At 34.7% G+C, this 14,707-nt stretch overlaps 1 long non-coding RNA gene and 1 pseudogene across 1 annotated transcript; both read left to right on the forward strand.

Annotated features, from left to right (window-relative positions):
• The first annotated feature begins 407 nt into the window (after positions 1-407).
• Positions 408-1,738, forward strand: LOC133862830 (uncharacterized). Its single transcript, XR_009899319.1, has 3 exons — positions 408-443; positions 770-987; positions 1,529-1,738. It is a non-coding gene; the product is annotated as an uncharacterized LOC133862830 (long non-coding RNA).
• Positions 1,739-7,488: 5,750 nt separating this feature from the next.
• On the forward strand, positions 7,489-14,367 carry LOC133862217 (ABC transporter C family member 8-like; annotated as a pseudogene).
• Positions 14,368-14,707: the final 340 nt, after the last annotated feature.

Here is a 14,707-nt window from a genome sequence, read left to right on the forward strand (position 1 = left end):
GACCCATTTTGTTAACGTGTTCCTTAAAGGTCTTTGGTGGTAACCCTTTTGTTAATGGATTTGCAATCATAAGCGTTATAGTCATATGTTCTATAGACACTTGTTGTTTCTGAACTTCTTCCTTAACGGAAAACTATTTAAGCTCCATATGCTTAGCACCATTAGAATATCTGTCGTTCTTGGAGAAAAACACAGCTGCAGAATTATCATAATAAATTTTCAGCGGCTTGGCAATAGTGTCGACAATTCCAAGTCCTGAAATAAAGTTTCGCAACCACAAACCATGAATTGTGTCATAGAGTATATGTTCAATAGCATAGTCTAATGTTACAAATGTTTGCAGGATCGTGTCTGGATTGGAGACTTTAATTGGTTCTCCAATGTAGAGTTTGAGTAACTAGAATCCAAAGGAATATTCGAGTCAAGAGTCCAATGCAGCCAAGGTGAGTATTCTACTCACTGAGAAAACTACTTTTAAATATGTTATAGAAATGCAAATATTATATGTATTATAAATCCGAACCAACTGTATGTTGAATATATATGTTTTGGATGATTCGAGTATTTCAATTATGTTAAAATATCGCAATGAAGTTTATGAGAATTGTTGCATGAATGAAAAGCGTGATTTGAATTGATTTGAAGTGTTTGATTGCCTGCTGTGGTTGAGATTTAAATTTATGTATTTGATGCTTGCTGCAGTTGGAAATTGAAATAGGCAAAGTTGTTTGAGGAAATAACATATTAATTGGTTTTCTGTTTTATAAAGGAAGCATTGGTTGTAAAGAGTAGGTATATAGAATTTGAACATCAAGTATGAGCATATAAAAGTTGAACATGGAACGAAGTGAGGTTTACAACCCACGGGAAACGGTAATCTCAAAGGGACAAGTCCCAATGGTGTGATTGCAAGCTTTCACTACTTCGGGGCAATCCCCATACAGTTCACTATCTCAGGGCAAGCCCTATACAAGAAAACTTGCATAAGTATGTATATCATTGTTTTTTTATGAGTGTGATGTTTTATATTATGAGTAGTTTTGCTAGACGTATTAGCATGCATTAGAGTCTCAATGGAAAAAAGCTTATGTATATTTCTATCGGATGGTTGCATGATTTAAATGCCATTGTTTTCCAGCTTAAGGTCTACGTGCATGCGAACACCCTCGTGTGTATGTAAGCCTAAGTCACTGAATCAAAAGTATTATAGTAGGTGAAAATGTATGTAGTTGTTTCCAATAACAAAACTTCGATGTATAATCTCAGTTGCATAGTATGCTAAAATGTTATCTATTAGTTGGTGTCTGCTATATCAGCTATGGAGGTTTTTCAAACAAAAGTTTATAAAATTGATAGTTGTTATAGTGTACGTAAGACTAAAAAGGAAAAATTGGTTCTTTGCAAAAACTCAGTCAGTTTAATATCAATGATGTCTCGATATTATGTATTGAGACGGTGAACTCATTTTTTCACCTATACGAATGTGGCAACCCCCACAACGGTATAGATAATGTTTCTTTGGCTGCAGGTACTCCGGTCGTAGTTGATGGTGTTGTAGTAGTGTACTTGGGATATTATGACTGAAGCTCGCAGCGACAGTTGTAATTGTTGGATCATGGGTTGTCCACTATTTTATAGGTTTGATATATGGCTCGTGTCGCCTGTGACACTTATATTGTCGAGCCATCCCTTTGTGTTGTAATTATTATTCTTACAAGCTTTAAACAAATAGATGTCAAATGACACTTTGTTGTAATTAATTTGTAATAGATGTATAAGTTGTGATTTCCGCTATTCAGATTTATGTTTTTTGTTGCATAGTTAAATAGACGTTACTCTGATTATTAGGTGCATGTTATGGGGCATGTGCCATATGTTGGCTGAGCGATGATGTGTGTTTTAATGAGTACTCACAAGCGCACGAATCGTTTGCAATATAGTATGTGCAAGTGCGAGGTCGAATCCATAGGGAAATGGTCAAATGTTGGTGTCTTGTTTAATCAACTTCATTTTAACCTAGTTCCAAAGGTTTGAGGATTGATTCAAGAGTAAAAGACTAAACAAAAGAGATGAAATGAAATGTGCAAATTAAAAGGAACTAAGGCTAAGGAATCTACCAAACCAAATCCAACAACTCACACTTCTTGGTTTCTACTTGAACACCCAAAGAACATTAAGCTTAGGATGTCATTCAAGTTTCTCAACCACATATTCTAGAACCATTAAATGAATCAAACTCAAAGATAAATCACAAAGAGTACCCATTTGAAATCAAATCATCCAATGTATCCATTCAATGAACAAATCACAATGGATATCATCATTCAAACCGATAAAACAATGTATCCATCGGTTGAAACACATTAAATGTCCTATATCTACCAACAACCACATTCATTGCAAAAGATAAAATATTTAAATGAATGGAACTTGAATAACAAATATGATATATCATCAAATGTGCAAGTATTATAACAAGAGTGTGAGTGTCATCAATGGAAAGGTTTCATCCTCAACCTTAGTTGAGGTTACTAGCCTTCCATGACTAAGAACACCACAAGAGAATGAAGAACAACCATGGAAATAAAAGGAAAGCTTTACAAAAAGAAAGTGTCTAAGAACAAAAGCTACTGGAATACACTACAAAATGCATGAAATTAAACCTAGCTACTGTTCTCTGAACTCCCTCAACAAGGAGGTATGGCTATGGCTTTTATAGAAGGAAATTAGGGCTAGAAACCCATGTAAAATGACTCCTCTAACCCCCTCTAGGGTTCCTCTCTTGCTAGAGACAACCAAGGTCATGCAACCAGCGTGTTCTGCTGCGAAAATCAGAGGGAGAACTGCTTTTTGTCATGGAGAAGCTCCTGATTGGGTGTTCTGGCGCGCTTCTGCAAAAGTAAGTTCTGGAAAATTTCGATCGATCGACTTTTATTCAATCGATCGACTTCAGGCAAAATTCGATGATCGACTTTTAAGTTCGATCGATCGAGTTCTTCAGAACTTCCGAATTTTCCAAGCAATTCCACATGAATTTTGCCATTCCTCACTTATTAACCTACAAAACATAAAAACACAAAAATTAACCAAAACATAAAAAAATAACAAGGCTAAAGGTCTAACTTATGTAAATCAAGGGGTCCAAATACACAATATTTGGCACTCACCAAGCGACATGTACTCGTGCCACTGTGAAGATCCGTTTATATTTTAAGCAATTAATGTTTATGCAAATGATTTGTATAAAAAAAAAAAAGAAAAAAAGAAAAAAAAAAAAGGGTCATCATAGGAGTTATAGGCAATAATAGCACGTAATATATGGTTTAGGCGCAATAAGGTTGTGCATGTGAGGATTTCACCCATCCTAAACACGTCATTCAGGAGGCCACCATCCTACTCCATAATTTCTATCGAATACATGCAAAGGAAGGGGAGAGTAGACAGAATATCAGTATTCTAGATGTATGTTGACAACCCCTGCCCCTAGGTATCATAAAAATAAATTGGGATGTTGGTTTTGATAAATCTAATGGGCGGATGGGGCTTGGTATGATTGCACAAGACTTCAATGGGCTTGTAATGGGGGCTCGTAGTCTTACTATTGAGTGTCTCACGGATCCTACAATCGCAGAGGCAATGACAATCTTATATGCAACAAAATTTAGTTTGGAGATGGGTTTTCTAGACATTATCATGGAAGGGAATGCACTACAGATAGTGAAGGAAGTCAACTCTGATGCACCCTGTCTAAGCAATTATGGCCATTTTGTGGAAGAAATCAAATCTGGTTTAAGCTCCCTTAGATCATATAGTTTTGTACATGTCAAAAGGGAGGTTAATTTAGCAGCACATGGTTTAGCCCGTAAGGCTACCACTCATGTCGTAGATATTACATGGATGAAAAAAATTCCAAATGTAATCTACGGTATTGTTTGTAGGGAATCTTGTACCCTTACTTTTTTATCTCAGTTTTTTGAGGATTTATATAAAAGTTATTATGTTAAAAAAAAAAAAAAAAAAAGAAGAAAAAAAAAAAAGAAGAAGAAACCTTTCTATGTATGAAAAATACTTTCGTAACGCAATTTCAAATAGGCTTACTTTTCTACGTAATTAACTATTATTATTATTATTAATATTATTATTATTATTATTATTATTATTATTATTATTATTATTATTATTATTATTATTTTGTCCATTGAAATCCTATTGGCCCCACAAACTACACAAATGTGGGCATAATAGTTACTTTAGCACTACTAATCTAAATTGATTTGGTTTTTTAATTATTTTTTAAATATCATGGACATAAATTTTTGGGAAAACTTTACTAACCACTCATGATTTATCACTTATATAATCATACCCATAAAATTTAAAAAGTGTTAATTTAGTGTATCAATTTTTCAATTTCACCCATCTGTTAGAATTTTTCGTTAAATCCTAACGAATGGGTATAAAAATTCCTAAAATATCAATTCCTTTTAGGGGAAAAAAAAAGGAAAAAAATTGTAAGGATTTAAGCGTTGGTTATGATTTAACGGAATTTGCAAAAATACACATAATTGAATTTTTGAATATATATATATATATGGAAAAAAGGATAATTTTGGAATTTTGACAGGATGGGTGAAATCCTAATGGATGGGTACCGTAAATGGAAAATTTTAACTGAGGGTTGAAATTGAAAAAAAAAATTGAAAGATGGTATCCTAAAATGATACTTTTTAAAGTTTAGATACTTTTTTTTCAAAAGTGATGAAAGATCAGTAGTTATAAGTGAAGTTTTCCTTATTTTTAATATGAGTGAATCACACGCCCATTACTGTAACGCTTGATAAAAAAAAAATTGAGCAATACTATATACCTTATTTGTATCCCGCTATGCTCATATGACAGAGTTTAGTAGCCATTGGATTTTTTTTATTTTTTATTTTTTTTAAACAATGGCTGATCTAAGGGCTACAAGCCTACAACACCTTTTCACGTTAACATAGTAGGATAAAGTAGAATATTGATATATTATAAAGTATATATATAAAAGTCCCAAACTTACTGAAATGAATCATTCATCAGCATAAGTTTTGTGCCTCAATCAACTTTCCCATGCCTAGCAACCATCCCAAAATTTAGAGAAAACTTTATTTACCACTCATAATCTTCATTACTTTTGAAATCATATCCTTCAAATTTAAAAAGTGTCAATTTAGTGTATTCATTTTTTCATTTTTTTTTCTTTCAATTTCACTTAAGATTTTCAGAATTCTATTAGGTCAAAATTTCCAAAATACCCCTCATTGTTTTAAGGAAAAAATAGAAAAAAAAAATTTGCGAGGATTTAGGTGTTGGTTAGAATTTAATGAAATTTGCAAAAATACACATGCCTGAATCTTTGAATTTTTTTTTTAAAAAAATAAACACAATGGTACTTTGAAAATTTTGATAGGATTTAACGGAAAATTCTAACGGAGTGTTAAAATTGAAAAAAATTAAAAGATGGATACCCTAAATTGACATTTTTTAAAGTTTGGATGCATTTTTTCAAAAGTGATGAAAGATAAGGGGTTATAAAGTAAAGTTTTCCCTTAAAAATAAGAGTAAGAGATCCAAAACAAAAAAAAAGGGGCAAAGCCAGTGACTAAGCCATGAATTCATTTTTAGGGGGCTAAACTAAAATGTAACAATAAAATTAATTTTTGTTCTATTTATATAGGAAAAACTTCACTTAACCCCTCTAAACTTCCATCACATTTACAATTACCTCACTAAACTTAAAAAATTCTCAATTTAATGTATCCACATTTTAATTTTTTTTCACTTTCACCATTTCATTAGGATTTTCCGCTAAATCTTGAAATCCATATGGAGGGGTGTCAAAATTTCTAAAATACCCCTCATTTTGTTTAGAAAAAAAAAAAAGAAAAATTTTTTCAAGGATTTAGGCGTTGAATCTTTGTATTTATATATATATATTAAGAAACATGGGTATTTTGAGAATTTTGACAAGATCTAACGAAAATCTTAATGAAAGAGTGAAATTGAAAAAAAATAAAAATAAAAGATGAATTCACTAAATTGAGAGTTTTTGAAGTTTACATGGGTAATTACAAAAGCAACTACAATTTAAAGGGGTTAAATGAAGTTTGCCTATTATATGCTATGTTCTACGTATACAAAATATATGATAAACACAATTTAAAATAGAACCAAAAAAAAAAAAAACCCAAAGTAGAGAAAGAAATACCAGTGAAAACGCCACTCTGTGTTTGTTCAAACTTTAAAACTCAATAACTTGAAGAAGATTGATTGAAGGGTAGCCTGTGCAGAGAGTCAAAACAACCTCTTAAAAAAAAAAAAAATGGTTGGTAGAGAAAGACCAATCATTAAAATAGAAAGGGAGAATTTCACTTAAAAGTATCAAATTTTCGCCTTTTTTACCTAAGTTATTTGAACTTCAAAACGTCTCAAATTAGGGGATCCATTTTTCAAAACGTCTCAATAACAGGTCCTATGTTAGAATTCCCTGTTAAATCTTGCCAAAATTTTTAAAATACCTTTGTATTTATTTTTTTAAAAAAATTTAGGCATTAGTATTTTTGTAAAGTCCGTTAAATTCTAACCAACACGTAAATCCTAGCAATTTTTTTTTTCCTAAAAAAAAGAAGGGTTATTTTGGAAATTTTGGCAGGATTTAACGGTAAATTCTAATGGAGGACCTGTTATTGAGACGTTTTGAGAAATGTATACCTAGTTTGAAACGTTTTGAAATTCAAGTACCATAAGTAAAAAAGAGCGATAGTTTGGTACCTTTAAGTGAAGTTCTCCCAAACAAAAATTAAAAAGAAAAAGAAAAAAGCTAGATGTTCATACATTTATTAGTTTCATGCGGTGTAGAGATGAACTGCCAAACTGGATTGGAGTGATTTAGAGTTTCAAACTTTCAATTTTGTGGTTGGAAACAGAGTAAGTATCATAGGAATAAACAGAGTTTGCTAGAAACAGGAAAAAAAAAAAAAGAATAAACAGAGCTAATATGCCCCATGGACTTCTTTTTGTTTCGAAAATATTAGCTCTCTATTTACTAGTAGTATTGGTACAAAATTGCAAGTATGTGTCACGCCACTACTGCAGTCACAATCTTAAAATAAGGCAATCAAAAGACAAAAATGTGTAGGCAACTTGTCAAATCCTTACCATCAAACAAAAAGCACAGTATTCTGAGAGATAAGGACTTTATATATATATATATATAGAGAGAGAGAGAGAGAGTGAGAGAAGATTTAAGATAACCCACTCTATTTTCTAACCTCCCACGCATGCAAATTCGGTGATACAAGCCAGGAAAAGCCGCTTAATTATGATAGTTTCTTACTGCGTGGTATGAGTTATTTTGGCAGAGCTCATGGACAACGTTTCCAGAGAAGAAAAGTCTGTGTGCTACGAAATTTTGGTAACAGATTTACGCAGGGCCTGTAGTAATGAAAGAATCACAGCTGTAGACGTGAAATATGAAAACAAACAAATGGTAACCTTCCGGTAACAACTTGGCACCCTGCATGCTGAGCCAAACAAAAGGAATCAAAACTTGATGATAAAAAGTAGGCTCTGACAATGATATGCCATTTCTAGGGATTGGTTATGGAGGAACTTGAAAAGTTGATTCAATGAATTCTTCTTTTAAAGTGTTATTCCTTCAAGTTAGTTAGCCATTGATAGAAGTTCTCCAACAATGGCGTCCTTGGGAAACTCACTTGGTACGTGCATGCACTCTTTTTGCACTAAGTTAGCAACTTAGCATGTGCTGTTATGCGTTGGAAGTTATAATCTTCTTCTTCTTCTTCTTCTTCTTCTATAAAGTAATGAATTAATGTTTTTCTTTTGTGTTGGTTATTACTTTTATGTCGATGCATCATGCATGGACAAAGATTTTTTTTTTCTTTTCTTTTCTTTCCATTTGTCTTCAAGTTGGTTTTAGAAATGAAATGCAGTTTATTTATTCTTTTGTAAGCTTTTGAAAAGATCTTTAACACAAGTCTAAATAGGAAAATCATCACCTTTTTCCATTGTATTCCCTCCTCTGTTTCGTTCTGTTTTCTGATTTTTAATTCCTGTTGTACTTCATTAATGGATATGTAGGGGGATTCTCTTTGAAGTGTGATAAAGAATTTGGTTTGGGTTCTTACTGTATTCAAAGGACCATTGTAGACGGTGTGAACCTCCTCTTCCTCTGCGTCTTCTATCTACTTTTGGTCATAGAATATAGAAGAAAGCATTGTATTAGTGGTGCAAATGAAAGGGACTGGATTACAATAGTTGTTTCAATCTGTTGTATTCTTACTAGCACTGCATATTTTAGTGCATGTTTATGGGATCTGATAGCAAAAAATGATGAATTCAATCATCTGAGCTCAATGGTTTACTTTGTCAGAGGACTAGTTTGGATCTCTTGTACTGTTTCCTTGCTGGTTCAAAGCTCCAAATGGATCGAAATTCTAAACTCCATCTGGTGGGTCTTTTGCTTTTTACTAGTTTCGGCTCTTAACATCGAAATTCTACTGAGAGAGCATAGTATTCAGATTTTTGACATATTGCCATGGTCTGTGAACTTTTTACTTCTTTGTTGTGCTTTCAGAAACATCAGTCATTTAATATTCCAACGGACTCCTGAGAAGAGTCTATCCGAACCTCTATTGGACAAAAAGGCTGAAAATGGCCAGGCCAGTTTCCTAAGCAAATTGACATTTTCTTGGATTAATTCTTTGCTTTCCCTTGGTTACTCTAAACCATTAGCTCTTGAAGACATCCCTTCTTTAGTTTTTGAAGACGAAGCCAATTTAGCCTACCAAAAGTTTTCTGACGCATGGGAATCCCTTCTGAGGGAGAGGAGCTCAAACCAAACAAGCAACATAGTTCTTCAGGCCATAGCAAAAGTTCATCTGAAGGAAAATATATTTGTAGCCATTTGTGCATTTCTAAGGACAATTTCTGTAGTTGTTTCTCCTCTGGTGGTCTATGCTTTTGTAAACCATTCAATTAATAGCAATGAGGAAGATCTGTATGAAGGTCTCTGTATAGTAGGGTGTCTAATTCTTGCCAAGTTGGTAGAATCATTGTCTCAAAGGCATTGCTTCTTCCAATCAAGGAGGTCAGGGATGAGGGTCAGATCAGCCTTAATGGTGGCAGTCTATCAAAAGCAGTTAAAGCTTTCTAGTTTGGGAAGGAAAAGACACTCAACAGGGGAGATTGTGAATTATGTTGCAGTTGATGCCAACCGAATGGGTGAATTTCCATGGTGGTTCCATTTAACATGGAGTCTTGGGTTGCAACTTTTTCTAGGCATAGGTGTTCTTTTTGGGGTTGTGGGTATTGGTGCTCTTCCTAGTTTAATCCCTCTTCTAATTTGTGGATTTGTTAATGTTCCATTTGCAAAAATGCTGCAAAAATGCCAATCCCAATTTATGATTGCTCAAGATGAGCGACTCAGAACCACTTCTGAGATCCTAAACAATATGAAAATTATAAAGTTGCAATCATGGGAAGAGAAGTTCAGGAACCTGATTGAAAGCCTCAGGAACAATGAATTCAAATGGTTAGCTGAAGCACATTTTAAAAAGGCTTATGGTACCCTACTGTATTGGATGTCTCCAACCATCATTTCTTCAGTTATCTTCTTAGGATGTGCCATTTTTAGTAGCGCTCCACTAAATGCTAGCACAATTTTTACAATTCTAGCAACATTGAGGAGCATGGGAGAACCTGTCAGAATGATACCTGAGGGTCTTTCCATTTTGATCCAAGTCAAGGTATCTTTGGATCGTCTAAATGTCTTTCTGCTAGATGATGAGCTCAAAAATGATGAAATATTAAGAACCCCATCACAGAATTCGGATAAGAGTGTTAAAATTCAATGTGGCAATTTCAGTTGCGATCAAGAACCTATGCTTCCAACTCTCAGAGAAATAAATTTGGAAATCGAATGGGGGCAGAAAATTGGAGTTTGTGGGCCAGTTGGAGCAGGGAAATCATCACTGTTATGCTCTATACTTGGGGAGATACCGAAGATTTCAGGAACTGTGAGTTATAAATATAGTAGTAAGTATATTATTATGAACTAAATGCATGTGACTGATTGTAATCTTTTGAATCATGCTGCAGGTCAATGTATATGGATCCATTGCTTATGTTTCTCAAACTTCTTGGATCCAAAGTGGGACAATCCGTGATAACATAATCTTTGGAAAGCCTATGGATCAGACAAGATATGAGAAGGCCATAAAAGCGTGTGCTTTAGATAAGGATATCAATAGTTTCGACCATGGCGATCTCACGGAAATAGGTCAGAGAGGGATCAACATGAGTGGAGGACAGAAACAGAGAATTCAACTTGCTCGAGCTGTCTACAACAATGCTGATATCTATCTCCTGGATGACCCTTTTAGTGCAGTAGATGCTCATACTGCTGCATGTTTATTTAATGTAAGGAAGCTTCTTCTCAATCATGGAAACTAGAAATTAACAGCCTCGTTTTTATTACATTTTACTCATTTCAAAAGATGAAAATGCAGGACTGTGTCATGGCTGCTCTAGAAAAGAAAATTGTCATTTTAGTGACTCATCAAGTGGAGTTTCTCTCAAATGTCGATCAAATTCTGGTAAAATTTCTTTGGGGAATCTGTATGTGTATATATGAAAAATATGTACATATGTATGTGTTCTAAGTTAACTGAATTGAAGACATGCTTTTGCACCTTTTAGGTTATGCAGGGCGGGGAAATTACTCAATCAGGAAGCTATGAGGAGCTCTTGACAGCTGGGATGGCATTTAAACAGCTTGTGAATGCTCATAGAGATGCAATGACAGCACTAGATCCTTCAAATAATGTGAGCCAAGGACAATTTCAGAAGGTAGATACTGTTCAGATAGAGCAGTGTCAAGGGTCTAACCTCACAAAGGGAAACAGCGAGGGAGAGATTTATGTGAAGGGTGTACCTGGAATACAACTAACAGAAAAAGAAGAGAGAGAGATTGGTGATGTTGGATGGAAGCCTTTCTGGGACTACATTCATGTCTCACAGGGATTGTTTCTTCTATGCTTAAGCTTAATAAGTCAGTCTATTTTTACTGCCCTTCAAGCTGCTTCAACTTATTGGCTAGCTCTAGGCATTCAAATTCCTAAAATTACTTATGGCATGTTGATTGGAGTTTACACTGCAATTTCAGCACTTGGTGCTGTCTTTGTGTATCTAAGGACTTTCTTTGCAGCCCATCTTGGATTAAAAGCTTCTACAGCTTTCTTCTCTGGTTTTACCAATGCTATTTTTAAAGCTCCCATGCTATTCTTTGACTCAACCCCAGCTGGGCGGATTTTGAGCCGAGTAAGATTTCTTAAACCATGCCGTTTTATATACCCTACAAATTATATTTTACCATCTATTCTTTTCACACATTCAAGCCAATATTTATATCTTGCAGTCTTCATCAGATTTGAGTATTTTGGATTTTGACATACCTTTCTCAATTGTTTTCTTCGCAGTTTCTGCTATTGAACTTCTTACAATGATTGGAATCATGGCCGCAGTCACATGGCAGGTTCTTATTGTAGCCGGCCTGACTATGGTAGCTGTAACATATCTTCAGGTAAAATCGATATTTCAGTTTTGATTTCTTCAACTATTTCTTGCTTCATCAATAGAATAAAAGAGCTAAAATTATAGGTTTTGTTGAAAGGGTTACTATCTAGCCTCTTCAAGGGAACTGGTAAGGATCAACGGAACAACAAAGGCCCCCATTATGAATTATGCAGCGAGACATCACTAGGAGTAGTCACTATAAGAGCCTTTAACATGGTGGACAGGTTCTTCCATAACTACATAAAGCTCATCGACACAGATGCTAGTCTTTTCTTTCATTCTAATGCAGCCATGGAGTGGATAATTCTAAGAGTAGAAGCACTTCAGAACTTGACCCTTTTCGCCGCGGCTTTGCTCCTAGTTTTACTTCCTAAGGGTTTTGTGGATCCAGGTAACATCAAATTCGTTATTTTAAATTTGGAATTTTAAGATTTGAAAAACGTTAATTATTTTCCCTTTCTTTTGGTCTATGCAGGGCTTGTAGGGCTTTCTCTTTCATATGCTCTGACATTAACAAGCACCCAAATTTTTTTGACTAGATGGTATTGCAACTTATCAAACTACATTGTCTCTGTCGAACGGATCAAACAATTCATGCATATACCTTCTGAGCCTCCAGCAATTGTGGAGGGCAGAAGACCACCATCTTCATGGCCTTCAAAGGGGAGGATAGAGTTGCAAGTTCTTAAGGTAAGGAAACTAATCAGTCATATACATGAGCTTTCATCACTTAAGTTGCTCTCTGATGTTCTACTGAGAATCAACTAGTTCAAAGCATAGGAAAAATGATAAATAAGTACTTCAAGGCAGCAATGACATCCAAGCACAGTAAACTACTGACGTAGATATTGTAATGGACGGATAATTACTACTAGACTTCTATTGACTCTCAACTTGAGAGTACGTTATTCCACAATTACTACTTATCCTATTCTTCTCATATGGTTTAATAACCCCAGGATTTAAGATTACATGATGTTCTTACACTAAGATCGATTCTATTCAAATACTTGAAAAACTGCACCATGAATTTAAATGTGACGATTCTGTTTTTTCCTTTTATTTTAATTTTTATTGGTTTCAGATAAGATATCGTCCAACTGGTCCATTAGTTCTCAAGGGGATTACTTGCACATTCAAAGAAGGGACTAGAGTAGGAGTTGTGGGAAGGACAGGAAGTGGAAAATCAACAATAATAAGTGCTTTATTTCGTTTAATAGAGCCTGCAAGCGGGACAATTCTTATAGATGGGCTTGACATATCCTCAATTGGTCTCAAAGATTTGAGGAAAAAGCTAAGCATCATCCCCCAAGAACCAACTCTTTTTCGCGGCAGTGTTCGAACTAACTTGGATCCACTAGGCCTTTACTCGGATGACGAAATATGGAAGGTGAGCCAACTGATTGTAGATGCTAATCAGTAAGTTTTGGTAAGAAAATCAGTTGCAGATGGTTTTACGTCAGAATTAATGTGCACATATTCCATAACCTTTTCAATTGGGTATAGGCTTTAGAGAAGTGTCAGCTCAAGGCAACAATTAGCAGCCTGCCAAATCTGCTAGACTCATCCGGTGAGTAGTTGAATCCATTTAAATTAGATGCAATTATAAAGCACATTTGCTTGTATTTATATATCTAATCCTGGTTGGTTCAACAGTGAGCGATGAAGGCGAAAATTGGAGCATGGGGCAACGGCAGCTGTTTTGTCTTGGAAGAGTCCTTCTTAGGAGGAACAGAGTTCTAGTTCTAGATGAGGCTACTGCTTCCATTGATTCTGCAACGGATGCTATTCTACTGGGAATTATCAGGCAGGAATTCTCTGAAAGCACAGTGATTACAGTAGCACATAGAGTCCCTACTGTTATCGACAGTGACAAGGTCATGGTCCTCTCTTATGGTACACTTCCTATTTTCCACTTCTTCTTAATGTAGCATATAATATACTTCCATATAGTATTGAAATTTTTTATATAACCCGCAAACCTGATACAAACCCAACAAGAAATTAAAGTCTTAGGGTTAAAGAGTTTGACCCGTCTAACTAAATGGGTTAGGTTAGAGTTGACCTATATAGTTTTATATTCATGTCTCGAAATGACTTAAACTCGACACGAACCTAATATAAAATTAGGGTTAAGGTTGAGGGATTTGACACGTTTAATTAAATGGGTCGGATTAGAGTTGACCTATATAGTTTTATACTTATATCTCCAAATGACCCGCACCCAACACGCGAACATGAATTGCCACCCCTACTTACATGTAAGATGCATGTAACAGTGGAATAATCTTCCTAAGCAAGTGTCTGTTGGTTAATTTGTATGGCAGGGAAGCTGGTTGAGTATGATGAGCCTTCAAAACTTATGGAGACCAACGGCAACTCCTCTTTCTCTAAGCTTGTAGCTGAATACTGGTCCAGCTGCAAGAGGAATTCCTACCAAAATTTCAACAACAATTAATCAAGATGAAGAAAGATGAGAAAATCTTTCTGATCTGTTGGATGATTATGTGGTATTCAATGTTGTCTAAAAAAGGCAAGTGGGAAATCACTTGCTCAACTGCGTTAGATTGGATGAAAAAACCGATGTATATTTTTATTAAAAAATGTTATTTAGCAGACTGCTATACAACTGTTATATGATTAGGATAGCGTGACATTGCCCTTTTAGGGAGGGTAGTCTACAGTTTTTCCTCATAATTATAATAAAAAAATAAGCTGTGGCAAATCAGCCTTATATTTTTGCCATGAAAAATAAACTACTCCAAAGCCTAACTTTGTGGGAGCATCATTAACATGCCCAAACAACACACACACACAAAAAAAAAAAAAAAAAAAAAAAAAAAAAAAAAAAAAAAAAAAAAAAAAAAAACGGTCTACAAACAAAATATATTTGTACAAACTAATTAAGGAGGCCCCATTCTCTAATATTTGCAACTGATGGGCTGCCATGTCAATTTCTAAAAGTATTTTGCATGATTTTGTTGTATAAGATTACTCAAAAACTACCCAGGATCATCTAAGGCTCCGTTTGTCTTGAAGTAAAATATTTTTCGGCATTTTATTTATACGGAAAATG

Source organism: Alnus glutinosa, chromosome 3 (genome assembly GCF_958979055.1).
Source record: "Alnus glutinosa chromosome 3, dhAlnGlut1.1, whole genome shotgun sequence".
Classification (NCBI taxonomy): Eukaryota; Viridiplantae; Streptophyta; class Magnoliopsida; order Fagales; family Betulaceae; genus Alnus; species Alnus glutinosa.